This window comes from Athene noctua, chromosome 10 (genome assembly GCF_965140245.1).
Source record: "Athene noctua chromosome 10, bAthNoc1.hap1.1, whole genome shotgun sequence".
Classification (NCBI taxonomy): Eukaryota; Metazoa; Chordata; class Aves; order Strigiformes; family Strigidae; genus Athene; species Athene noctua.
This window is the reverse complement of record NC_134046.1, coordinates 4,448,237-4,474,966: the sequence shown is the minus strand read 5'-3', so window position 1 is coordinate 4,474,966 and position 26,730 is coordinate 4,448,237. Positions and strand designations below refer to the sequence as shown.

Genomic DNA, 26,730 nt, shown 5'->3' with positions numbered 1-26,730 from the left:
AAATGTAATGGAGCCAGTGAAGCTTAAAAACAGTTTTTAAGTGTACTTCTGAAAAAAAGGTGGGGGGTGGAGGGGAAGAGAAGGATTTATGATTATACTCTCCACTTCAGTAATAACATAGATAACATCCAAGATGGCTCTCCAGCCATGTTTCACTGCCTCGTAATGCAAATGCAAATGCATGTGTAGTTAGATTATATGCCTGAACATTAGATAAAGGCTATTTTTTACATTTGGAATCAAAGGAAAGTCAAATATGGCTATGGGTTAGCACTTTGTAAAATCAAATTAGATGTCTCAAAGAAGCTGTTTGGGTTGATTAAGATAACTGTAACAACCAAATGATGGTGTATAGAAACACTTTACTTCTTTCCAATTTGCTGTATTGACCTTATTTTTCCTAGTCCTTTTTGTTGCCTGCTTTGAATATTTAACAGAGAGGTAATAGGGAGAGGAGAATAAAACAGAAAATCCCCAAGCTTTGGGAAGCTGAGGAGTGATGAAGGAATGTAATACAATTTACTTCAGTACCGCAACAAAACGGATTCCTCGGCTTGTGATTTAGAGTGCATTGGGTGGGTTTCACTGGGAATGCCTGTTGATAGGTGAAAGGGTCAGTTTAAATACTTTCCAAAGTAATTTTTTTTCATTAACACCATTATGTTTTAACAGGCAGATCACATTATTTCTTTTAATATCTTAGACATTTTTTTTTTTCTGTGTAAAGAAAAACTTTCTAGGAATGATTATATTAAAATTTAAAAATAAAAGAAAATTTGCTAATATATATAATGTAAAAATTCCTATCTGTGATCGTGAAGGGTAACAAATGCTTATGTAGACCTTAAAAAGGCAGGAAATTCTGTATTATTTTGTATTGGTACTGGAGACAAAGAGCATTAAGTGTTAATCTAGCCAACACATTGCAAAATGGTAGCCACCCTTCATGCTTCTTTCTCGCAGTTTTAATAAGAAATTAGATGAAAATGACCTGCTCTTACAGCTGTGAACCCCTAGACTCTGTAATAAAGAGTGTGTATTCATAAATCAGAGGTTAGCAGTTTGCGTTTCTCTACTTTTCTGCATCATTGGGCAATGCTGTAATTTATCATCATCACTTTGGGATGTTTATCATCCAAAAATGCCAGCAACTATTTTCTTCAGAGAACTCAGAGCTTTCAGAACTTGAATTGGGGAGGAAATTACTATGATCAAGATCTTCTTTGAAGTGAGCAATAGGGTGGATATATAAATAGCTGGTTCCATTTAAACTGTTTAGAATTGGAAAGTTTGCAAAACCACCTATGAGATCTACAAGTAATTTATGAACCTTGATTTCAATGTGTCATATGTTTCTGTATGTGTTTTTCTTCGTGTATCAGAATGCACAGTAATACAGTTTTCTTCTAAGGAAACTTTTAATTAAAATTTCTGGAACAGACTAAACATTAGAAAAACATTCTAATAGTAAGAATAGCAAAGCATCACAATATAAATATCCAAGGGAGTTTGTGCAGACTGTTTCAATAGGGTAGGTAAGCATATGTCAGGAGCTAATTAGGTGTAGCTGATCTTGGTTTGAATGGGTCACGTAGCAGATGGCTTCAAGACTCCTTCCCATTTGTATTTTTTATAATTCTGTATGGTTGTATGAATAGAGACTACTGTATGTGCTATGTAGGAAAAGAATTACAGGAAGCAGGGGACGAGTACTGGCTGTTAAATTGGTCAGTGCAAATCTTTACTACAAAATAGGAAGAGCTGTCAGCCTAGGTGAAGACAAAACCTGAGAAATTTATCTGAAAAATATTAGGAAATTCTCTTTCTTTGTCAACAAGAAGGAATGATAATCCATGCTCAAGAAAAAATCTTGAACCTCAGTTTGAGTATGAGTCTCAGGTCTTTCTTTGTTATGGAGGTGCTAAAAATGATACGTGCAATGCACACACCAGGTTTAAAGGAGATTACCCTTTTGGAGTGATTTTGGGTAGAAATCAGTTCTAAGATCTTCTGCCAATGTTACGTGTTTGTTCTGCTGGTGTGTGCAGGTTTCAGTCAGATGTGCCATGTCAGGATACTTCACTGGTGCCTCTTGGGCTAAAACCTTCCTAGTTACCTGATGGGAAGCTGTTTATAATCTAACATGTAGCTCTGTAACTTTCGTACTCCTTCTCTGGGTACTGTCCTCCTTTGAATCTAAGCTACCGGAGCCCACATTACAGCATTCTAGGGACGTTTATGGTTCTTTCATATTCCCCCATTATTGCAGTCTGTTTGCATTGCGTGGGTCTTTGGAAGGAATTCAACTTATACCTGACCCTCAGCTCACCGATAGTTTGAAAGTGCAGATCAGTCTTTACTTTCCCTTTAGCAGCTGGAAAGATAACATTTCCTAAGGAATTCTGAGCCATGTCCCAGCTCTCAGACCATAAAATAATACAATAGATTGCTTCGTAATATTTTTCATAGCTGTCCACAGATTGTGCCTATTCCAGTCCTGTCACCTGTTTATGAGAGGGACAAATGTCCCTCTCCAGAGGTGGTCACAGACTTGCACGCTTTGTGTTTTATTGTAAGATGTTCTTGCACCAACTCACAACAGAGAACCTCAGCATCTGATCAGTGTGTCAGCAAGTATAACCATCTTCCAGCATTAAAGATATTTTGAATACTTATTTCTTCTTACATGAGAAAGGAAGGAAATTGTGTTTAGGTCCTCTTGTAAAGAATATTTATCTCTGCAATTTTAAGCTCTGTTTTTCTTGGAGAATACAAAACCCACGGTGTCCTTGTGCCAGGAATGGAGGGTGAGTTTTGTGCTGGTTCTGTTTGAGAATGCTTTAAATATCCAGGCAATTTCATGGATCAGGGAAATCAGCTCTGCATCTTAATGCAGGGCTCTTATTGCTATGTCAAGTGAGTGACGTTTCAAGATTTCCCCAGTATATTTTATAGCCTTCTTTTCAACATCAAGTCAGCAAATGCTCTAGCTGCCTTGGTGGATGTATAGCATTGTGTAGAATAAACTCTCAGGTTTACCTTTTACGTGAGATTCAATCACAAGAAACCCTATGTACTCTGTTCTCTGTAAAGGCTAAACAAATCAAGCTGGCAGGAGCGTGATGCAACTAATTTATCTGTAGAGACAAGATAATATTGCACAGTAAGTGTCCATTGCACAAACACATATGAACACATACTCTATTTTGCAGCAGTGTCAAAGTCTCCAGCAGCTCAGCACCTCCACTGTTACCCATGAGTAAGTGCCTGGTTGCCAATTACAGGTTCACCTAAATAAATGAGAATGCGAGGCTGATGGTGGCAGTGTGGGTATATGTGCAGAAATTTATTTTATATGTCACACGTTCCACTAATTATTTTACACTGAGAAGATTGGCTCGCGATTATTTTTTGATGTACATGTTTTTCTTTCCCTGATGGTTTTTTTTAATGCAGTGTTAAATCAATTCACCTGGCTTGCGTTCTTTAGAAATCTTAACCTGAACTGTGGATTCTAGGTTTTATTTAAGCCTACAGCAGACTGCTCTTTCGTACTATTTGTCTACTTATCTCTGGACCTGAAGTAGTGGACTTCAGTTTGAGTCTTTAAGTTTAATCAGATCACATTGCAGACTGATTGCATCAGAAGGATTAAATTCACTAACTGCAGTACTTTTGATGCCTCAGCCTGCTTTCCCTGCAGACTTGGCAGATGCGAGTCCTTGTTTAATGGAGTATTGGAAACCACCTTTTGCTCTCTTAAAAGAACAAAAAAAGCTGGCGTTTGAGGAATGCAAATATTTTTCTTACCTCTAAACAAATATAAAAATTCAAGCAGAAAAAACAGGGAAGAAAGAGACAAGTTTTTAAAAAACAGATTGTACTGAACATGTGAGCAAATGGTCTTATTTGCTTTACTCTTAGGAACAGTGATTCTCTTGAAAGTTTGTGAGATGTCCAAAAATGATTTGATGAAATACAGCAGTCTCTTTGAATTGCTTTGAGAACCACACTAATAGTATTTGGTTGGAGAATATGTAATGTTGCAGATAGGTAATTGGTACAGAAAATTCAGTAGTCTCAGGGCTGCTATGTCTGTTTTGGGCTCATAATTTTCTTTCTATTTTGGTACTATACTTAGACTGGGGTGGATTTTGGTGGGTTGTTGGTAGTGTGTATTTTCAAAGCTAGGGTTATACTGCCCCTTACAGAGATGGGGAAGCAGCAGGGGCATCCAGATAGTTTGCCCTCCTGTCCTTAAAGTTTTCTATTCACTCTGAATAATAATTTTTGCCCTTTTCTTCAAGGCCCTTTTCAAAAATCTGCCTTGTGCTGGTCTAATTCTCCTTTCAGTCCCTTGGCCAGACCTATGTTTTTTATGATGTAGTCAATGAGTATAGCCCTAGAGTCCCAGTTTCCTCTGCTTTGTCATGTCCTTACTCCTGTTCATTACATGTAACATTTAGGTTTTGATTGAGCTATAAGTTTTCCAGGAAAAGCATCATCCTGCTTTTTTTGTTTGTGATGCTTATAGTCTAAAGAGGCACTGGTGGATCTGTAAACCCTCCCTTAATACAAACACTAATAAGCATAACCTAGAATGAAAACAGTTCTTAAGGCCCCTGTAATTTGTACAGATCAGTTCCTGTACTTAAAACATGGTAACAGTTGACAAAAGTAAGAGGTGTACCTCTCCAGTATACACCCATGTAAAGTTCTAGAGGTTTTTTTGAAGACTGAAGGAGATGAAAGAAAATTGGGAATGGGGAAACAGCCTAGTGATTGATGGACATGACACCATCCTAGCTGAGAATACCAAAGGCTCCAAGGCACTGATAAATTGAAATGATGACCTGGATAATGAAGTCTGATCCAGAAATATCAGGTTGTGAAGTACCCTGAAGCGATGGGGACAGAAATTTCTGAAGGATTCTCTTTAGCAGTGAATTATGATGGTTCTGAATCTGGATGATTTTGAATTTCCAGTAGTGAATGTCATGACATGCTGTACCCCTGACTTGTAACATCATTCTCTGTCCTTGGACAAACACAGAATATCTGTATGGACTACAATGTAGAGAAAGAAAACCAAAACACAACAGGGTTAAAAATCTGCCACTATCAATGAAGAAAGTAAAAGAAATTTCAAAATATATAAGTTGAAGAATGGTAATGAGAAGGAAGATTTTATTATTCCATGCTAGCAATTCTACCCTTCTTTCCTGCCATATGGATTTCTTAGATGAATATTCTCTTTAGGTGGTTTAATTCCAAAAATACCCCCAGAGCTAGTCAGAGTTATTGACACTGTCTAAATTAAACTATAATAAGCAAGTAAGTGGGCTCAAATGCTTGTTTAAATTGCCTTAGTGTACTGAGATTAGAAGTCATGCAGCTCTGTTGGCCACATCCAGCATCTTGCTCTTCCCTTGCTGGGCATGATCCCCTTCAGCAGCAGACCCGCAGAGCGCTGGCCGCTGCTTTTTTTTCTTCTTCCAAAGGTCAGTGGGTCAGAGCTAAACCGCAGGTAATACCTGGAATGGTCCTTGCCTGTGCATAACATGAAGGGTGTGTGGACGTTCAGGAACGTCCACTGGAGCATGGATGTGCCTGTCCCAGTGCCCAGCAGCCGCGTCATGTGTCAGCAGAGCCCTGCAAGCCCGGCGAGAGGCCGGGGCTGGGGGTGGCTGTGCCATCAGCCAGTCCAGGTGGAAAGCGAGCCGTCACCCCACGGAGCCCTGCTCCTGCTGGGACAGCTCATGGTGCCCACAGTGACCTGTCTGATTACTGCAGGGAAGGGTTAAACCCTGCCAGGGGTCCCCACATTCTGCCCTTCTGTGCAGCTCCAGGAGAGCCTGCTCTGCTTTGACAAAAACATTTTAAATATACTTTTGTTTTGTTTGTTTCCTGGTATGCATTCAGATATTTACAATTTTCATGACAGAAGGATCTTGAACAAATCATTCAGAAGGGTTTATTTGAAAGCTTGAAAGCTCCTCAATTTTATTTTTTTTTCTATAAACAGAGTTACATTTCAAGATGAGAAAGTATTTCTATCAGAAAGGTAGAAAAGTTTTCCTCTGAAAATGTTATAACGGGGTATTTTGACAACAAAAACTTTTTCTTTATGAAAACAAAACCTCTTTTGAACATTATTTCTGTTTTACTGAATTGGCATTTTGTGACAAAAAAACACTATATGGGGAGGGGTGTTGAGAAATCCATTAATTGCTCTACATGCTACTCTTCATTTGTCCCACAACAACTGAGATTAGTATCAAAAATTCTATGTTTTAATTAGAAAGTATCTTTCGCTTCTTTGTTCCCATGTTACAGCAATATGTTTTGCATTTAAATCATTCTCTGTCTCAGAGTACATACAATCCATCAAATGCCACTCTTGAGTACAGGTCCTACAACTACCCTATTGTACTGTAAATGCAAACCCTCTAGAAATCCCAGACAATGCATGAGTTCTAAAATCATTACTAGCACAGTCAAGGCTGTCTGATTAATTTTTGTGTGGTTAGTGTATGAATTTCTTTTCAAGCTCCGTCTCATCCATAATACTTTTTCTCTTTGTCAAGCTTGTATCTTATAAACCTCTTCGTTTAACAGGGAATGCTTGCTTGCTTTTTATTTTTTGTTTTGTTACAAAACCTTACTTTCAACTAGAATGTGACTCACCAAGAAATGTGCAAAAGTTTTCCTGTTTAATTCAGATATGCAACTTGATGCTGTTCTGTGTTTTGTAGTAGGTGAAAATTGTTTATCAAGCAAGTGTTGCAAAGCTAGATTTCAGTTGAATAGGTTTCTGACTCTTTCTAAAAATTAATATAATGCTTTGTAACAGAATACTGTGTGCCAGTGCTCTGACCTCTGCTGATTTTGCACGTTTATCTTTGTGTTCTTGCCTACCAGGTAATGCTTTTGCTTCCTCCAAAGATCCACCATGAAATTATATCCTACGCTGACCACAGATTAGAAGGGATGTCAAAGGGTCATGTGCAAAACAGACATCTTCATGCTAACATATGCCTTCTGCAAGCAGGCATTTACCCACACTTCAACTGTTTTGTGGTTGAGTTTTATTGGGTGTTCTTGCCCCAAGGCATTTTCAGTTGACTGATCTGTGTTAAACTTTGGTGCCTCAGCTGTCTGGCTGGATGCTGTGACATCCATCCGAAGTCTCCTAAAGAAGGGCAGAATCACAGTTCTGCTTTGCTCGTGTTAATGACCCAATTTCAGCCAGACAAAGGGAACCCATTTATTAAAGTCCTGACTGCCTTATCAATGCAATAATAAAGAAAATGTTCAATTGGCTCCATACTGTTTTCCCTTAAAGTCACATCCTTTTTTTTTTTTTTTTTCCCTAAAAGTCACCTCCCCTTCAGAAAATGAAAGAGCTGTCTACTTAAAGCTGTCCCCGCAGCTCCCCAGGGAGCCTGCACAGCTGGAATGAGTTTGTTGCTTAAAAATGTCAATAGGGAGAGTGCATGTAATGTTTTCACGTGTGATAACAAGGGAATGGAGGCCTTTCCTAGCCCTATGTTCCTTTATTACATGAAGGAGTAGGCAGTTACACTGTCCTGTAACCTATTGAAATTCCAAGCACATCTGAAATACAAGTATATCTGATCTAGTCCATGCATTTTAGTCTGTTCTGGCAGCACCATGTTAGCCCATGTAGGACTTTTCTTTCAGAGAAAAAAAAAGCCTCTGCTTGAAATGATTTAGAAATGGAAAACTAAGGTTAAAACAATAGAATAAAACTTGCTCAGCAAGCTCCAGACAGGATGACAGGGTGAAGAGTATGTAATATTTGTAGTGATTTAAAAAAAAAAAAAAGTCAATCGTTCTGGATACTGCAATTTTTTGTATCATGCTCATTGCAAACCAGGCTGGAAAAGCCAAAAGCTTCCTGCAATACAAAGCAAAACCCCTCTCTCAAACCTCATTTGCCCCATCCCTCCTGAAAGCTGCTTGGGTGCCCTCTGGCAAGACCACTAACACATAGGGGTTACTACTCATTCTGTAAAGCTAAGCTGTAGTTTAAAAAAATTTGAAATATGCCTTTAAATTCCTTTAAAATCCAATCTCTGGGAGCTTTATCGAATGGCCCCTCCTCATTTGGTTAGCAGTAGGAAAAGCCCATGCTGATGGAAATATTGCTGGAATAGCAGTTTCTGAGGTTGAACGAGAATGGATGCCAGCGCACCTCTTGTGTGGTGCTCACCATTTTACATTTTCCTTACACTTGTTTGTAGTGATGGGAGTACAAACCTGCAGCTTATGCAGTGCTGCTCACGTGGTGACTCCACAAGGCAGTATCTTGGCTAGTTGTGTGTTCCAGAGGTCTGTGACTCCACACTGCTGTGCTGTTTTCTGTTTTATGGTTTCAGTGACAGTTATTGAGCAATGCTCTGCTGTTTGCACTGTGGTTCTTTTTTAGGCAAGTGAGGTGTAGCACTCCCTGAAGAGCTAGAGAAACACTCTAAACCTTCCCTTTTGCAGAAATCTGAATGCTGGTATCTCTAGACAGAATGTACACACATACATGTACCAAATGCTAAGGAACATATCTTTAAAAAAAGGAAAGGAATAATCATGAAACAAAGCCTGATTCTTACTTAAATGTCTGCAGTTACCTGGTAAAATCAGGTTGGTAGGTTTGTCCTCAGTTTTGAATCACATAAAAGAAATCGGCATCCGTGCATGCAGTCCAGCACATTTACAGGCCTTTTCTGGGGAGAAATTCCCTGTTTGACTAATAGATAAATTTGCCAGTCACGATTAAGATTTTAAAAATAAATTATTCGGCGTCTGAATTAGCTGCTGCTGCTCATGATTTTCTTTCAATGCATAAACACTCTGCAGCCCCCTGATTTTGAAGGAAAAAACTTAGAATTGCAACTTCCAAACAGTGAATTCTGTAAATAAAAGCATTTCTGTGTATTTTTAAATTTCTTTTTGTATATTAATATTCTAAATTTCTAGGAATGATGCCACAATTGACATAAGTTGGGGAAAACATAAAACGAATTATTTTTAGCAATTACACTGTCCCCTTAACTGAGATTACAGACTGAAGATTTGAGCAGAGAAGCTTAGATTCCCTGCTTTAACACAGTTGCCTACTTCGGAGATAAACTGTTCACTTTCAGAGGGCTAAATTCACCTGTAATAATTAGCCAGTTGACTAAAATTCACCCTGAAGCTTACTTTTTCACCATTTGGTCTCCACACACCTTTTTCTTGTGCATCACAGGTTGCCTTTTCCAGGATTCTGAGATGCCTCGGTCCTTCTCAGGAGTTCTCAGTCTCTTGCTAGGTGCAACAGACTGGTAATTCAATTTTACCAATCAAATTGTTGTGGCAAAGGTGATTTAAAGAAGGGCCAAGTCATTATTCCTGTTTTGTTGAGCAGATGAAGAGGCTGGGTTGATAATAGCTCCATCCTTCAGATGCAAGGCAAAGTCACAGGGCACTGCCCTGCTCTGACTGCCAGAGAGCTCACCTGTATCCGTGACATTTTGTTGTTCCCCCTGTTACACCATGTCCTGCTTCTATCCTGAGCTTTTCTGTCTCCCATCCCTTATCCCATGACCTGGGACTTGGCTTTGTGCAGGGTGCGGAAGGGATCCTTCGCTGTGGCAGTCCCAGGGAGAGGGACAGCATGTCCAAGTAGAGAACCCTGAAAAACTAGTTAGCTTTTCATCATGGATGAAACCCACTGAAGTTATGTCTACACGAACAGGTCAATCAGACTGGATTTGTTAGTATGGGCTTCGGTCTGGGCTAAGAGGCTGCCTCTGCTTCTGGACTTAGAATGACATATACAGTCGGTACAAATTGCTTTCTGCCTGTGCCCACATGCGAGGACCCATGCTAAGTGTGGCGTGTCCATGCACACATCTCCTCCAAATGTATTCCACCCTGTAACACTTCAGAGCAAAGCTCTGCAGCCAGGAGCAGGGGAAAGCTATAGGCTGTGGTTAAGGCAGAAAATTGGAAAGGCACGTATGTTTGCTAGATTGCTGAGGTCTTTGGAAGGAGAAAAATGGTTCCTCCTTTGGTAATCTCCTAAATTATTATCTCTGAAAAATCAAACCATTTTCTTTTCTCTTCCATTTATACTTTTGTGATTTACCTCCTTCACTGCTGCCATGAAAATCTTCATTTCATGCTGTCTGCCTGGCATCACTGATCCAAATTCTCCCTGGGAGAGGCTGGAAGAAAATAAACCAGACCAGATGGAAAGTGCTCATGTGAATGATTGTCTTGATCTTGCTTGTAAAGATGTTAAAGTCTGAAATGCTGAATTCTTCTCTCTGATTTCATGAATGCTGAATTTCTCTGTCTGATTTCAACTCTAGTTTTTAGTATTTGAAGTAAAGACAATGCCCAGAGGTAGCACTTTATTTTTCTGCGCTTTTTTTTTTTCTTTCTTTTTTGATGGATCTGTGAATAAGCGTTATTAGTTCTCCATTGAGAAGGTATAGAAAAGACAATAATCCTGTGATGTTTTCTCACCTGGCCTTCCAGCACACCTCAGCTAGTGAGAAATTACCATGAGCGGGTAGTTGGTCTGCCCAGATTGAAGAGTGGATCAGTTCTCACTGTATTTAGTGGATGCTTTTTTTTGCAAATATATCATCTCTGAACTCAACAAAAGCCATACTTTCAATTGTGGCCTTTTAGTGAGGCCACCCTAATTTAGAATTATGATCTAGCAGAATATGAATCTGTAATCTGTCTTCGATTCCGAGTCCCATGTAAGTAGACCAACCTTGGTGTCTGGGGCTAGATTATTCTCTGGTATAAAGGGTTCAGTTCACTTGTGAAAATATGTGGACTAAATCAATGGAGCTTTTGCCATTTCTATAGTGACTCTTTGATTTCCTATAGTTTATCATTTAAACCTACAATTAGTAGTCATACGTGTGAATCTAGTCATTCTGAATGCAAAACAGCTTTTTGAGAAAATAACCTATGAAGTATAATTTGAGATAGTGGTTTTATTTTTATCTTTAAATATCTTCCACTTTACCTGAATAAGTTAATTCTTTCAGTAACTATCAAGTTAAAAAAAAAAAAAATAAGGAAAAATACCAGAATTTATTAAGTTCTAATAAACTCCCCTCAGTGCATATACGTTTAGTATCTTTCATTAACATTAATGAGAATTATGCATGCATCCTGGGGAGAATAGACTAGTTGTTTTATTTCTTTTCCTTGTTTTCAGTATTAAATCTTGTCCTGCAGTCAGTTCTATAGGGCATACATGCATTCCTGCTGCTCAATTATTTGTTCTACATAATATCTACAGTTTGAGCACCTCCTTTTGCATAGTGAAGAAAGAAGGTTCATAAATTTAAAAAAAATTAAAAAAAAAGGATTTGTGGGTACACATTAGAAACAAGGGATATGCAAATTAATGAATAGATTGCTATTGATTACCAGTAAAGCCTAATTAAATAATAAATTTTCCCCCACACAATTACTTGTTTCATGTTATTAAATGATCAAATCCATAACTAGTTTGGAAGCTCAGCCTCTTAGAATTAAATGAGGTGCTCAAGAGGGCAAAGTTGTGTTTTGGAGCAACAGAGACAGAGGCAGGGCCTAGTTACATGGATTTATGATTTAATTTTCTATGTAATCTAATTTAGTGTAACTATTGAGTTTCTAAAAAAAAAATGAACTTTGATTAGATTTTGTTGACAAAAATAAATACAAAATATAAGATAGTTTATTCACTATCTGTAACATTTTCAGAGAAGTGACTCATGGGTATTTCTGTGCCTGAAGGGGCCTTTTTTTCCCATTTCATTTGCTTTTAGCTGTATTCCACAGCAGTCAGTCACCCTCCAGGACCCATCCAGGTGTAGTAGATTGTGAAGATCCAAAATCCAGAGCATATAACATTCATTTCTGTGGCAAACTTAATTAATTTCATATAAATAACAGCTTCATCATTCCTCTTTTCTGAGGTAGACATCAATATTTCATAGAGAGCATTAAGTATGTGAAAGTCCTGGGAAAAAGGCATGTTGGAGAAGGGAAGTAAGCAAATAAAGCTCTTCAGTTTGACATACTTTCACTTAATTGGGAGTTTTAAGAGCGGATCGTGGGAGCAGGAAATGAGTCTGTCAGCTAATTCCCTTCTGCATGAAAAATGCTGCATGCCAAAACACTGCTGTCCCGGGTGAGAAAACTCCTTGGGTGTAATTCCTCAGCACAGCACCGTGCCACAGCAACACCCTGACGGCATCTGTGGGTCAGGTGTTGCCTACCTGCGTGGCTCTGTAATTAACGGCAGATTGCAGGATGAGCAATGGCATCTCGTTCATTAAGGGTTAGGGCTGTATTTTCCTTGCATTTGCTGGTCTTGCCTGGCAGCAGATTGAAGCAGGGAGGCAGATTGCTTGTTCTGTGCAGGAGTCTGCACATCTGTATGGATCTGGGCATGTGTTTAGCTGCCGTTGTGCTGGGGAACATGTCGCTGAGAGAGCTGGCCGCAGCTAGGCTAGCGGTAGGATTTAGTAGAGCACAATACCTTGAGTAGAGTGCTCTTCTAGGTTGGCTTGATTTGTTGGAGCATCTTTGGGCGATTGCTTGAAAACTTACGCTTGCAGTTACAAATCCTGGCCTTCACTTGCCTGAAGCCAAGCTGCTGCTTTTGTGGTGCAGAGCCAGGCCAGCGCTCCCTCCCCTTGGTGCAGTGACTGCCTGCCAGTGGGTGCAGAATGGGCAGTAACAGCCCTGGCAGTGCAGGGTGACTCTTTAGATACATGGCTTCACTCAAAACTCTCTGAGCTCAGTGCAGGGATTCAGCACTCTGGTGACTTTGAACCAGTCCATACATCAGAAGAGCCCAGGTTGTCCTTTCTTGAGAACTGGAAGGGTTTCCTTTGCTTGTTCATTACATAAAACTCGTGGAATAATTTTTAAACCCCTCTTCCGGTTCTTTGCATTTTCTTATGATTAACATGTTGGATTTCTGTATGAATCTTTCGAAATGTTTGTTGAACACCTGGATACATAAGCAAAAAAGTTGTTCTGTAGTTGCCTGCCTGTTTACTCTATAATTAGCAGCAGATTGAAATGAATGACGACCTGTTCCTTAATGGTTAGGGCTCTGTTTTTCCTTACGTTGGGTTGACTTGACCTCAATAGGTCCGGGCTGGCAAACAGATGTCAGCTCTATTCAGCAGAATATCTTCTGGTCACTCCAGTAACACAGGATATGTGTGTATAGAACTGAAAGGCAGCGTATTTACAGTAACTGTTGAGTGGAACATGCAAACAAATTTCAATAGGCAGGCAAAGACAGGTTGCAAACCCTATTGGGAAATGATAAATTGCTGTTAAATGTTGTAATTATCCCATGACATTCAGGACTGAAACTTAACTAAATTTTGCTGAAAACCTAAAAAATAACGGAGAGAGGTAATATGATTTAATAAATTAGCCACAGAGTAAGTGAAAAAATGAGAACACAACAGAAAATTAATATTTATCTTTTACCAGTATGTACCAGGCTTTGTTTAAAACTGTCTGAAAGTGAAGAAGAGTTTGTTAGACAAATTATAATTTTAATTGCAGACGTAATTGATTATACTCAGCATGCTCATTAGGTTAAAGGAGAATATGAGTCAACTCTCAAGGTCATTACAGTAATAGATATTGTAGGCATGTAATTTGTGATAAGCTGGTTCGTGAACATCTAATTGCTCATTCATGGCAGTGTGTCTGGCACTTTTACTCCCCAAACACCTCTTTGTCCAATTTATTTAACACCCCTTAATATTCCAGGGTCAAATTTACTACAGGAAGCATCAAGCAGTGAATTTTCAACCTCCAAATTATTACACTTCACCCTTTTTGTGCCTCAAAGACAGAGCCTGCATTACTAAAAATTAGTGGTCTGGCACTAAGGAGGGTACATCACAAATAGAAATACTCACCCACAGAGACAAGCTAAAATTTCTCATGGAAAACAGCTGTTCCCTGCCCTCCCCAATGGCAGTTGTACATTGGAGTAGGATGCCAAAAGAGATGTTCTTTTTAAAAAATGCACTAATTAATCAGAACTTTGTCTTCATATTGTTCCTTGGAAGAACATACAAAAATAGTGTTTTGTGTCTTTCATTATTATTTAATTTCAAGGCTTTGACAGAAAGTCATTAGTATTGGCTGTCTCTTTGGCTGCAAATCAACTGGAATGTCACTTACCAGTTCTTAAAACCAGACAAAATAGAAAGAACCACTTACAGTGTGTATCAACTATAAGTACCAACTGTACCTCACTTTGATATAATGCTTTGTATTCTTAGTTCTCAGAGAATGAAACACTGTCATTACTGAAATGCAAATAGTTGAAGTCACTTTTCCAGGGCCAGGCAACAGCACACAGGTAGCACTGGGAACTGAAGACAGGCATCCTGGGCTGCAGGTTGACTCATTTTCTACCTTCTCTCTACAGTCATTCTGTCTTAACACAGGATCAAACTGTTCTGATCTATTAATCAGTACCGTTACATTATGTAGCGTTGGTGGATGAGGTGAGGTGGGGCAACCAAAGTCATTCCCATTAGATTGAGAATTTTGATTCAGTCTGCAGTGGAAGGAGAAAATATTTAACTTTTCATTGAAATATCTTTGACTGTATTGCAGGAATCAAGGATTTTTTGGGGTTGTTTTGGATTTGCTTTTTTGGTTATTAATAAATAACATGACTCTTGGAGCAACATAGCTTTCCTTTATAATAATTATTTGCAAGATGTTATTTTCACTTGACATAGTTTGTAATTATCTATTACTTATTGCTGAAGAATGCAATAGGTATAGCTGTAGATATTTAATTATATACCAAATGAATTCCAATATGATTTCGTAGCCATTCTTTGTTAGTATTTCTGGAAGGTTTGAAGTCACTCTGAAAAACGATGCTGCCTAGAAATGTTATTTTCCACATACTGGCTCTATTCTAATCTTAGTCCTTGGTACCTACAGCTTTGCTCTTTAAAGAATTGTCCATAATGACATATGTGTGCTAAATCTCTCCTTTGCAATATAGAAATTACTATGTTGACTGACTGTCTGATTGATATAGCCAAAAAAAACCCCATTGCTTACCAATATATGTCAATTCCTATAACCACCTTGTAGATTGACCTGCCGAAAAAAATTGTTATGCAAACACACTGCCATCTGTTGTGTAGTTATTCTTCAGTAATAGAACATAAACTGGAGATATGTCAAAGTAATTTAGTAAGTCGACAAATGTAAAATGAGACTTGGTAAATATAGTGTGTTACACTGAGTTTTATTAATCACTGTCATCTGCAAGAATATAGCAGGCATACCAGTCTTTTCAAAGTCCAGCTTGTTTTGTTTCATCCATCAAACACTGATGTTAGAGCTAGTTATGAGGAACATGATGTGAATTATAATAATTAATTAATTTTAAAATAAGGATTTAGAGAATTCTGTGGTTAATACAAAGCCCACTAAAAATTCCGTGAAGATCTGAGCAATTTTTAAGCATGTCAGAAAGTACTAAACATCTTCATTTAATGAGTTCAGAGTGTACAATTCACATTGATATTGGTGGTTGTGCTACCCATTCAGGCAAGTATATGTGGAGTTACCACTCCCTTCAGAAGTGGAGCTAATGGTTCCCAAATAAATCAGGTACCTCCTAGAAGTAGGTGCCGTGTTTTGAGTATTACAATAAACTCTACAGAAGAATGAAAAAAAATCATTAGTTGGGTTCTTGTTCTGTAAGTGCAGTTCTCAAAATGGTGTTTAGACATCCTGATAATTAATGAAGAGGTTTCAAATGAAGCATTTTCCAGTATCCTATCTCTTTGCTAATTTCCATTTTTTTCATTAAGAAAAGATAAATTGTATCCAATTATTGAAAATTATGTAGGTCATTATCATGAATGAAACTGCAATTAAACTCAGTTTTCACAAAGAAGGAAGAGGTTATCTTGTCATAGTGTAGGTGTTAGTGTGCCTTGCTTGGCTGGTACTCCTGCCTTCAGGCCAAGATCGTATTGGGGTCAATTCCTACATCAGACTGAAGAGCAGTATTTGACTAGGACTGGGCTGAGACTTTTAAGTGCCCTCAAGAACTGGAGTCCGAATCACAGTGGTGACAGTCCCAAGCGTATGTTCACTCCTGTAGCAGTTCTTAGTTAAATAGTCAGCAGAAGATAACCCTTCCACCCTAAGCAGAGATTACCCTTTTCCATGGAGAACAAACACAAGCCCTGTCCGCTGCCGGTGTGTCGCTGTGGAGTGGACATGGGGTGATCTGTTCCCCTACCCAGCAGCTCCCCAAAATGCTGTGGGAACCAGAGCCAGCCTCTCTTGTCTGAGGCTGTGCATGAAGGCAGAGGTTTTGTCACGAAGGACTGATAATTTCACTGCAAATGAGAGAGTGGTGAGAGAGCCCTGCTTGATCCTCCCCCTCTTGCTGCTGAGATTTATTCTAGGCATCTCTCCCTCCTCGTTCCAGCAGCCTGCCAGGGCAGTGGGCAGAAGGATGGGGAAGCTTCTGGGCTTGAAAGAGGAGAAGGGAACCCTGCAGTAATCCATGAGAGCAGGGAGACAACATCCCTGAGGAGGAAAACTGAGAGAAAAATACAGGGGTGGACAATGACCCCCAAGAACAAGGTGAGCAAGATTCTCCTGTACTTCCTAGGTCTTTAACCCCAAAAAATCTTTCTAATTTTAAACCAAACAAAACCAACCAAACAGAAAACTCCCAAAACTCCCAAACAGGCCAAACTCTGAGTGTCACCACAATGATATTGGTATAAAAGCAGTTGTGGGGAAATTTGTCTGATACACCAAAAAGATGAGGAGCTGAAGTGTGACCAGTAGCACCCAGCTTGTGCGGTCACACACTGTGCTCACGGGTGTAGCTTTTGGCTCACGTTGGGAGCTGTCTTCACACAGCAGCTCTCCAGCTCCAGGAGTGTTGGTGTTTCTGTGTGCTTCACAGAACAGGGGAATTTTATTGGGAGAATTAAGGAGGACTATGGGGACAACATTATTTAACTCCTTATATTACTTAAAATGCTGTACCTGAGGAAATGTAAAGAAACTAAATTTATTCTGGTTTCTAGCCAAAGTTAATAAACTAATATCTAACTTATGTTAAACTCCATTACAGTTTTCATATTAATTTCACCTTAGATTTCACTCCAATTATTACAGGCTTGACTGCAATCAAGGGTAGTTACAGCTTCCTGTCCTTCTCCAGAAATATATTATGTGAAGTGTTTTGCACTTTACACTTTTTTCTATTTATTGTTCACATCCAGTTGGATGTACTAATAAGCATTAACATGTAAATAATTATCATCAAGATTTGATATCTGTAGAGAGCAAATGCTAATACAGTTAATACATCAAATATGAAAGAGGCTTTTAATTCAAAAAAGAAAAAAAAAGACTAAAAATATTAGCTTTCTCTATAAAAAGCATTTGCAATGATTATAAATTCTATTGAGCTTGCAGAAATCTTGAGCTTTGAGTTTGCAATATCTCTCATTAATGTTTAGCCTCAAGAAAGAGTTTATAATAAAGGGACTTATGCAGACAACAGATAAATAGAAATGATACAGCCAAGAGGGTTGAAGAGCCCTGGGTATGTTTGTTGTTGTTCTACCATGCTGATTTCCATCAGAGGTGCTGAATATGCTAAGAGTTTATAGAAGATGAAGTGAAATGCAATATGCATTGATAACAGCTAAGGCTAGAATGGCAGGAAATTATTTTCTTTTGATTTTCCTCTAAGTTTCTTTTTCTTGTTATTACTTCCTGTGGGATGGAAGAGGTTAGCTCTGATCCTGCAAAGTCAGCCGGTTGGCCTAAACCTGCAGATCTCAGTGGAATGGTAATTGGGAAAAATCTAATGTGCCATAAACCGAAGGTCAGTGTGGGTAATCTAGTGTCCCCTGCTGGTTTTAAAAACTGTGAGTATCTCCTGAGGATTGGAAGGAAATTTTGTCTGTGTAGGCACTATGTGCCTCATGGCTTTGCTGCTTCTTTGCACTGGTATCTGGGTCTCTCCATATGTGATTGGGACTTTCATGTGGAAGAGGTATAAAAACAAATTATCTTTGTTCCTAAGCAGGCAGGCTGAGCTGAGTGGTTTGCTCTAAGGTGGTAAAGCTGGGGAAAAAAAAAAAAAATTAAAAAAAAAGGACTCCCCCACTTGCTGCAAGCAGAAGAGTAATTTATACCGGGTGACAGACACTATGAAATATGAGGCTGGGAAGGGAGGAGGTAGAACGGGGACACAGGGTTGAGGTTAGGTGGGAGGGAAGAGCTACCATGCTCTTGCAGGTTAGGTTGGATGTGGCACAAGCTCAGCAGGGAGCAGAGGACATGGAGCTGTGGTGTTTGGGCAAGGTGCACCACCATTTTAAGCCAAATCCTTAAGTAGTCAGGCCTGTGATGATGGGACTTGGAAATGCTGTGTGCATCTGGGTTGAGTTGAACATCAGTCCCTAAATAAAATCTGCTAAAAGCAGTCCTCCAATTAAAAATGAAAACGCACCAAAAGTAAGAGCAGTATCAGCACTTTGTTTTCACAGTGTTTGCAATAAATGCTTTCGGTGTTCTGAGGGTTTTTTCCCAAATAGGTTTTATTTTGTATAGCCCAGTCAATAAATGCTAGTAACCTTAATCTCTTTCCCTAAACACCATTATATTTTATGAATTTTTCATAGAAATTAATCACTGATATATTTAAGTCTTAATTAATTAATTACACCAAAAATTTACAGCCAGTGCACTGTGATGACTGTTAGAAAAATGACTTAATAGGCTTTCAGTCCTGCCATTGTTCTGGCTTGTCAATGAATTACTTAAGTGTCATTTGTTAAACGAGTTAGGTCAATAAAGTCCTTTAGTTGTTTTTCAGAGAGTGAGCGTTATTTCCAGATAATGTATATTTAATTCTCTTTTCACTTTAGTTTATCTGCACTGGCTAGTGCGGGTTATTATCAATTAGCCCTTCATAGCAGATTAGGCAGGAAAGATCATAACGCAGTAATAAGTAAAGGTTCACAGAGACAAAATTCTCTAATTAGGAAGTATGGCTTAGTGGTGAGCAGTGTCTTCAAATGGATTGCCATCTGTTAAATTAAAGCTGATTTCCTTCATTTGCTTATATAATGTTTCTGAAGAAAGTGGCTCTTTTTATTTATGGAAATTATATATTCCCTTTCATTATTTTCTCTTAATTGATTCTGCATTCCTGTAATTAGTAAGCAATGAAAACACACAGTGCAGGAGAAGAGCCGCAGTAATGGACAACATGACCCCGTAGTAATTGCCATGTGAACTGTGGAACATCATTCTGCTTTAAGATCTTCCTTTTGATGTGTTTAGATTAAATGAATGTAAATTCAGATTCCTGTTTCCAGGGGAATAAGCTGCATCAGTTTGTGTCCTTTTTTCATACTGGTTACAGCAAACTCTGGAGTAGGCCTAGATACGTAGCCTTTTGCCTTTTAGCCTTTTAGGCTAAAAGACAAAGCTTCTTGCTTTCACATCCTTTCAAAACTTACTGATTTGGTTTGTAAATGAATGAAAGAATTAACCCTGGGTTATATAAATAAGCACGGTGTATTGGGGGCCAACTTAGGCAAGAAAATTCTCGGTAGAGGGATTGATCTTGGTGAAAATTTCCCCGATACTCAAGGACATCCTAGAAATCCTGGAGTTTTCTTGACACCCTTGGAGTCCATAGCTTTGAAGGTTTGTTACTTTGCACAGGAATTTTAATGAAAGAAACCATATCTAGAAAAAAATCTCCTTGAGCTGAAACTCTGTTTTCCATCTTTCTCTGACTCCTCTTACAGAAGCTGTTTGGTCCTGCAGTAAATGGCTGTGGACAGAAGACAATTAACACCCAGCAATTTGACAGACTGCAATGATAGCTGTATAGACACGCCCTTTGGTCCCAGGGAAGGAAAACACTGATGTTGTCAGTGTCTGCAGTAATGAATTCAGAAGTTTTTAGCTAATGTTTGGTAGCTCCTGTTTGAAGAATAACATCTGTGGTAGCGCTAGACAAGTTACGATTTATAGTTAGATCGGAGATTATATCTCCAAGTTCTGTGCCTATCGATTGCCATGTGGAGATATAAAGAAATCTCTTTTCCTCCCCTGGATAATATAGATAATTAGATGTACTGTTAAGAGATATTCAGCTTCTGCTGCGGCATCTGGCAGTTGCCAGTCCCACAGCAAGAGATTGGCCCTGATGGATTACTTGGCTGGCTTGGGCGGATGGTGGTACTTCTAGGACGGAGGGTGTCACAGGGTGATGCCTCTCAGGGAGCCGTTGTTAAGATGGGGTGTGCTGGATGCCTTTCAGAAAGCGGCGAGCGGAAATGAACTTAGTTAAAGCTTACCTCATGCTAAAAATTCCCCAAAGCCTCTTCTACTGCATATTCGAGGGTTTCATGTGGACTTTCCAGTGCAACCTAGATATGGTAATTTGTGCATTATGTATTGAGAAATGGATCAGTTAAAAACATAGAAGCAGAATTAATCAGATGTTCAGTTTATTTATGAACATATGTTCCATGTTATATTTCCACTGAGATATCTAATGAAACTAAGTCAGAAAAAGAGCAGTTCCTAACATGCTCCTTGTATGTTCTCCCCTCTGTTTTTTAGTTAGAAACAAAGTTGTTTCTAGTTTATTTGAATTTCTTTATAATGTGGTACTTGGTAAAGTTGTAACAGGCACAGTGGAATATGGTTAGAGGAGTACTAGAGAAGACTGCAGAGCTCACCAACATTTCCTTCAGCTAAAAGTTTGAAAGTATCAGAAGAAAAAGACTCATAAAATTTAATTTAAAAACTCAATATACAGTCCCTGAAGATATCCCCAAGAGGATAAAGGAACCACTGAGGAGAACAAGTGCTAGATTGCAATATAAAAATATTCCACTTCTAAGTCATCTCACCACAACAGGGTCTTTAAACTGGAACAATGAAGTTGGTCCTTTTTCAAACTACGGACAATGCATTAATTGCAGCTTTTTTTTTTTTTTTTTTTTTTCCTTCCCTTTCTCTCTGTGTTAAGATTTGACAGAGAGAAAATGCAGAGACCTGATACGGAACAGGGGAAATATATGAAAAGGCAAATAAAAGGCCTTTCTACTGCCAGTAAAAAGAATGCATAAAAATATGAGTATAGTTAATATCTTCTCCAACACTTTATTTTCTCAATTCCAAACACCCTTTGCTTTTGAAATAGGACCATAGAGAGAGAAATATACTGTAATTTTCTTGTAATAGCCCCAAACTCTTCCTGAAAGTGCAACAGAAGCAAGTCAGCAATTTTAGTGCCAGATGGATGAAAAAAATTGCATATTAAGCTTTCTTTGTTAATTAAAAACTGAATACCAAGGCTTAGGTTTACAAATGTCTCCGAACAGGGCGGTGTCTTGGGACAGGGTGCTGCTAATGCACTAAATATTGGCCTTGAATATTGTTTTGTTTGAATGTTAATAAGGTGGTAATCACCGATATTATACAAGAGTGAAAAAAGTTACAACAGGAGTGTGTAAAGCAACGTTTCAGCATGTATCACAGGGAACAGTCCTGAAGGAGTAGGGGTCCAGACAAGACAGTCTAAGAATTTTGTCCTAGGTCTAATGCTTGAGCTTGCTATTTGAAGTCTATTGCATTTATGTCAATTTAATGATGCTTAAACTTAGCACCCCAAGCAAGAGGTACACCGAGAGTGCTTCCACATACAATAAAATTCAATTAGGCTAGTCTACAGCCTAACATAGACTGCAAGGCAAAATCTCCATTGGATTTGCATGCACTCATCTCTGTAAAAATTATTTAGGTGAGGCATGGCTTAGGCTGCAGTGCTTAACTGATGCTCCTCATCTTTCTTCTGTAGGCCCGAAAGTGTTCAAGGTGGTGGAAGTCAGAGCTGCCTGTTTGCTATATCTCAGATAAAAAGGGGAAGCTATTTGATCAAAAGGAGAATTATTATCATGACACATCGCTTGTTCTGTTTGTCTTATATCTCTTTGAACAGCTTTTCATTTGAGGCATTCAGGTTTTTTCCATGCAGCTACGTACAGTTTCCTCTGCTGAGATTTGGCTGCTACGCAGTCTCCTGTAGTAGTGATGTAGTAGTGAGAGAGCTTGTTTGACAGGAGAGTGTCAGGCTTTATGCCACCAAATTTAGTGGTAAATGCTAAAATGATGTCTGATAAGGATGGCATCAGGTGGTACCAATTCAGTGCTACCTTTTTTTTTTTTTTTTTTTTCCTAGACAACAGCTGAGTGGAAAGAGATGAGTGGTTTTGCTTACGTTGTGGCTGCTCCCAGGTGATGGCTCTGTTACCACCCAGCAAGCATAGCAGAAAGCTGGCTGCAACAGATTGCCTGTTACCGCACTTCTCAACTGGTAGAGAGCAGTGGATTACTGTATTTTTAGAATAAATGAGGATAAAAGCCACACTGTAGTTTTAGAGGGCAAAATCCAGGGTTAAATTCTGCTGTTAAAGGAAATGCGTGGTATTTCCCACTAAGTTACACTGTATAACAAGAATGAGGAATGAACATCTGTCATATGTAAAAAGAAGTAATGTGGCATTATCCTCTATATATTCCATAATACAAATTCAGTGGATGAAGATTGATGATATTTCAACTCCTGCCTATCAGAGACTTCTACATGCCTAGTTCCTGTAATTTTGCCTGTTTGAAAAGGTTGGCAGGAATTAATTTTCGACTAAAAAGTGTACGTACATCCGTTTGCTTTACTTAAAAAGCAAAACAAAATTATTACCAGGCATTGCCTCTATCATAGCAGAAGTCTTATAATCATGCTTGCAATTAAACAAATGTCGTCTTATCTTAAAATAAAGTATTAAACAGCAGAAGAGAATGCAATAGGGAAGTGCAGTGGGTGATGGATGTGGTTCTCTCTCTTGAAAGAAAAAAAAATTTAATGTTTGGTGAAATCAAGAAGAGACAGTGAGATAATGCAGGGACGTGAAGAAAGAGGTAGGATGGCCAAAATAAGAGGCTAAGGGAAGATATTTACAGGGCTTTGGGCATAGGTGTAAGTGGGGAAGATTAAATTTGCCATGGTCTCAGACAATGCCCCAACCCAACAAGATAGGCCGCAGTCATGGTCTGGTGCAGAAATGGATGTACCAGTGTGCTCCTGCGAGAGCGGATAACAGCTGGTGTGCATGGGTAGGATTACCAGGGAAAGGATAGGAGCCACAGAGCTCCAACAGAGCCGTGAAGAAATGGCAGGAAGAATGAAAGTTCTTCTAAAGACGTACCAAGAGAAAGATCGAAAAGTGACCCAAGAGAAGGCTGACTTACACTAGCAATAGAAGGGCAAGATTTCAAGGAGAGCCATGTAGACTAGGAAGGAGATTTTATTAGGAAACGATGGCTAGAAATAGAAGCATCATGCTTCCTCATCCAAGAACTCTTCACATTATCATATTTATGTAACAATAAACTGTGTTTATGGTCAGAAGACTTTGGTAGCTATCCTGCTGCTCTGTAGGTTTGCTGAGATCTGATTTTTGCAGATAGCTAAACAGGAGTGTGTCCCTGAATGTTGCATTTCTGCCATACTGTCTTAAAGGCTTTTTGTAGAGAAAGTGTCATGATGCATGTCAAAAACCAACCACACCAGAATGATTTTAGCTTTACATAAGAAAATACGCTTTTTGCTTTTGCTAAACATAAAACAGGAAACATAAGCCTGTTAGTGAAAGAAGGAGCAAAAAAGAGCATGAATTATTTAAAAATAAAATCGTAGCAAAAAACTTACTTGACAACAGAGCTAACTTAATTTGCTAACCTACAGAAATAATTCAGTCTTTCACTGTGCTTCCTCTGGATATTGCCTTGCAAAGAGTTTTTTTGTTTTTTTTTTTTTTTTTTTTAACACTACCCCTTTGTTATGATAATATGTCAGAACTTTTCTCTATGTGTAATTTTGTTTTCAGATTGCCACAACTGAAATTTGAAATTCCAGTAAAATTAATCATATGTTGTAGATTCTCTAACAGAGGGTATTCCTTGATATTTTTTCCAGAGCACTGATATTTCCAAGGCAAATGTGAGAAGAGAGATTTGTCAGAATAGTCAATTTATTGTTTCATCTTGTCACTAAAAAGATCAGCAATGAGTATATCTCTGGTCCTAAGTGCTGCCTATTCACAGAGGACTTCATATCAACTGATTTTTAATGATAGAGTAATCAATAACTTTTTCTGGTTTTGCTGATCTTGCAGATAGTTCACACTATTGAACAGATACCTACGGTTCCTATGGGTTATTAATGCATGCCAAGATAAAGTGTTTTTTGACCTCAATAACAACATCTGTCTGCAAGGCCTTTGTGGTTCATCTGTGTTCTACCGGTTTTTTTACTTTATGGATTTTTAAGTTAATGTCGTCTACTTGCATCCATTTGAACCACTCATTTAACATGTGCTTTATTCACGTATCTGGTCTCCTCATGGAAGTCTTCATGCTTAATTTCCATTCTAAGGCAGTTTAAAAATTTAAAATGCTAAAATTTTTCTGTTGTTTTCTTTGTTCAGCAAAAATAATACCAGACCACTTCTGTCTTTCCTGTGTTGTGAAGCTGCTTTGTCAGTGCTGTGGGAATGAGGTGAAGGCTTCACTCCAAAATTTTCTAGACATTTGTCCATAAATATCAGTTTAGTATTGTGTATGTTTTATGTTCTCTTTGTGTAAAAGTAAAGAAAATTAAACAGCGTCAGAAAACTGAAGCCCACATGAAAATGCTGGGCTTTATCCTGTATCTATAAAGACTATCAAAGATGGATAGTTCTGTCGTGTTTATGGATTCCACCCTAAGATCCTGGGGCAGAATTTTCTTTCTCTGATGTTTACATCTGGTGATACCCTTGGGAATTTACATCGTTAGCAGTAGCAAGGCTGAATTTATCACACTGGCTTCAGAAGGTCACTCTTAATCCAGAAACTTGCTGGCATTACTTTCTGCTTCTTCATCCCATGCACAGCATGCCTGATGAATGACAAAAGACAGAAACTGAGATCACTAAGAAATAACATAGGAGCAGTGTGGTGGTATGTACAGCCAGGCTGGCTCACACCAGTGATTTTTTAAAATTTTTTTTTCAGTCTAGTAATTTCTCACCAATAGTGGCCGATCTCATGTGTGTCAGGATGAAGCCCTATTGTAGGTAACATTACAAAAACAACCCTTTGGATACGTTCCTTACTGCTCCTTGGTGTTGGTTTAATCTCTGGTGGGTAAGAAAGTTATCACTGTAGCTCTTTCCAAACACTTTTTGTTTGGGGTTATGGGTTTGGGGGTTTTTTGGTTGGTTGATTGGTTTTGGTTGTGGGTTTGTGGGTTTTTTTATATTTACTGTTGCAGCTCTTACCACAAAGGTTATAGACAACCTTCAGGTTGGGATTTTGAAGACTGAGAGATTTAGATGCACAAATCTCATTGGGAGGTATCACTGAATATCCCAGCACTAACAGATAAGGAATAGTAGGGTCAGAGAAGCACCAGGACAGCCGAATAACTTTGTATGGGTTGTTTCATTTGGTTGGCTTTGGTTTTTTTCCTATTTAATGTCTGAATTCTCCCCCCCACTGGCACTGTGGACAGGGTGTGATCAGAGAGTGTCGCACATGTTAATACACTGCTAGTGGCATATCTGAATGTGTTTCTTCTCTGTCCCATGCCTAACGTTGTGAGATCCGATTACCTGATTTATCTGCCTTCTCATAGAACAGATTTTTCCGATACAGGTAATATTTTACGTTAGGAATGGTGAGCAGAGGTCTAGATGGTGAGCTCGTGTCAAGCCACTATGGAGCAAAATTGCTGCATTTGTTTTGCCCTGCAGTCCCTTACCAGGAGGACTCAAACAGCCTGGGACCTGGCAAGCATTGCACTCTGTTGCATCCTTGGGAAACAAGAAGAAATAAGTGATGCTCAAGCAAATATTATGTTGCAGTGATGTGGTTGTGCTGTAAACCTCTTCATCTGTCCTGTGTTTTAATTATGCTGCACAGCTCCCCAGTGAAGCAGGTAAAACAATATGTAAAAATTACTCCATCGTCAGAAAACAGAGCCACGTCTTTGGAAAAATATGGTGCTATCTTTTAAAAGCAGCATGTGAAAATGTGGTAAGAAAAATCTGATGGCTAGTTAAAAGTCAGGGGAGTGAGGTGTAAATTAGGCAGGACGTTGTTACTTCAGTTGCAGTTTGCCCAGGACGTTGGTGCCAGCCTGTCTGCTCGTACAGAACGGAGGCCTGGGATCTAATCTGGGATGACCAGCAGTCAGCACTTCAGTTTTATGGCTTTGGTGAGGGTTTCCTAAGGCTCTCTACCTTTTTAACTGTTAACTATTAAGTTTTACATCATTCACCTATTAGATGTTACTGTGCATATAAATCTCTGGGTGGAGAGTTGGGTAATAAATGAGTCTTTCTGGTTCTGTAGAAAGCTGGATGTGACAGATGTTTCACCTCCAGCCACACTGTGATCCAAGGGCCTCTCCCACTCGTTTCCAGGGGTTTTTTATCTCTTGTAGTTTATCAGTGCCATATGTAATCTCTGGGGACGTGTGGCAACATTTCACCTCTCCTGCCATCCTTTTTAGGGTGAATTAACATTGTT

The 26,730-nt window shown here is 38.9% G+C and overlaps 1 protein-coding gene across 3 annotated transcripts in view; it reads left to right on the top strand.

Annotated features, from left to right (window-relative positions):
* Window positions 1-26,730, top strand: part of FHIT (fragile histidine triad diadenosine triphosphatase) — a 620,733-nt gene that overhangs the window by 472,365 nt on the left and 121,638 nt on the right. The gene's annotated exons all lie outside the window — the stretch shown is intronic.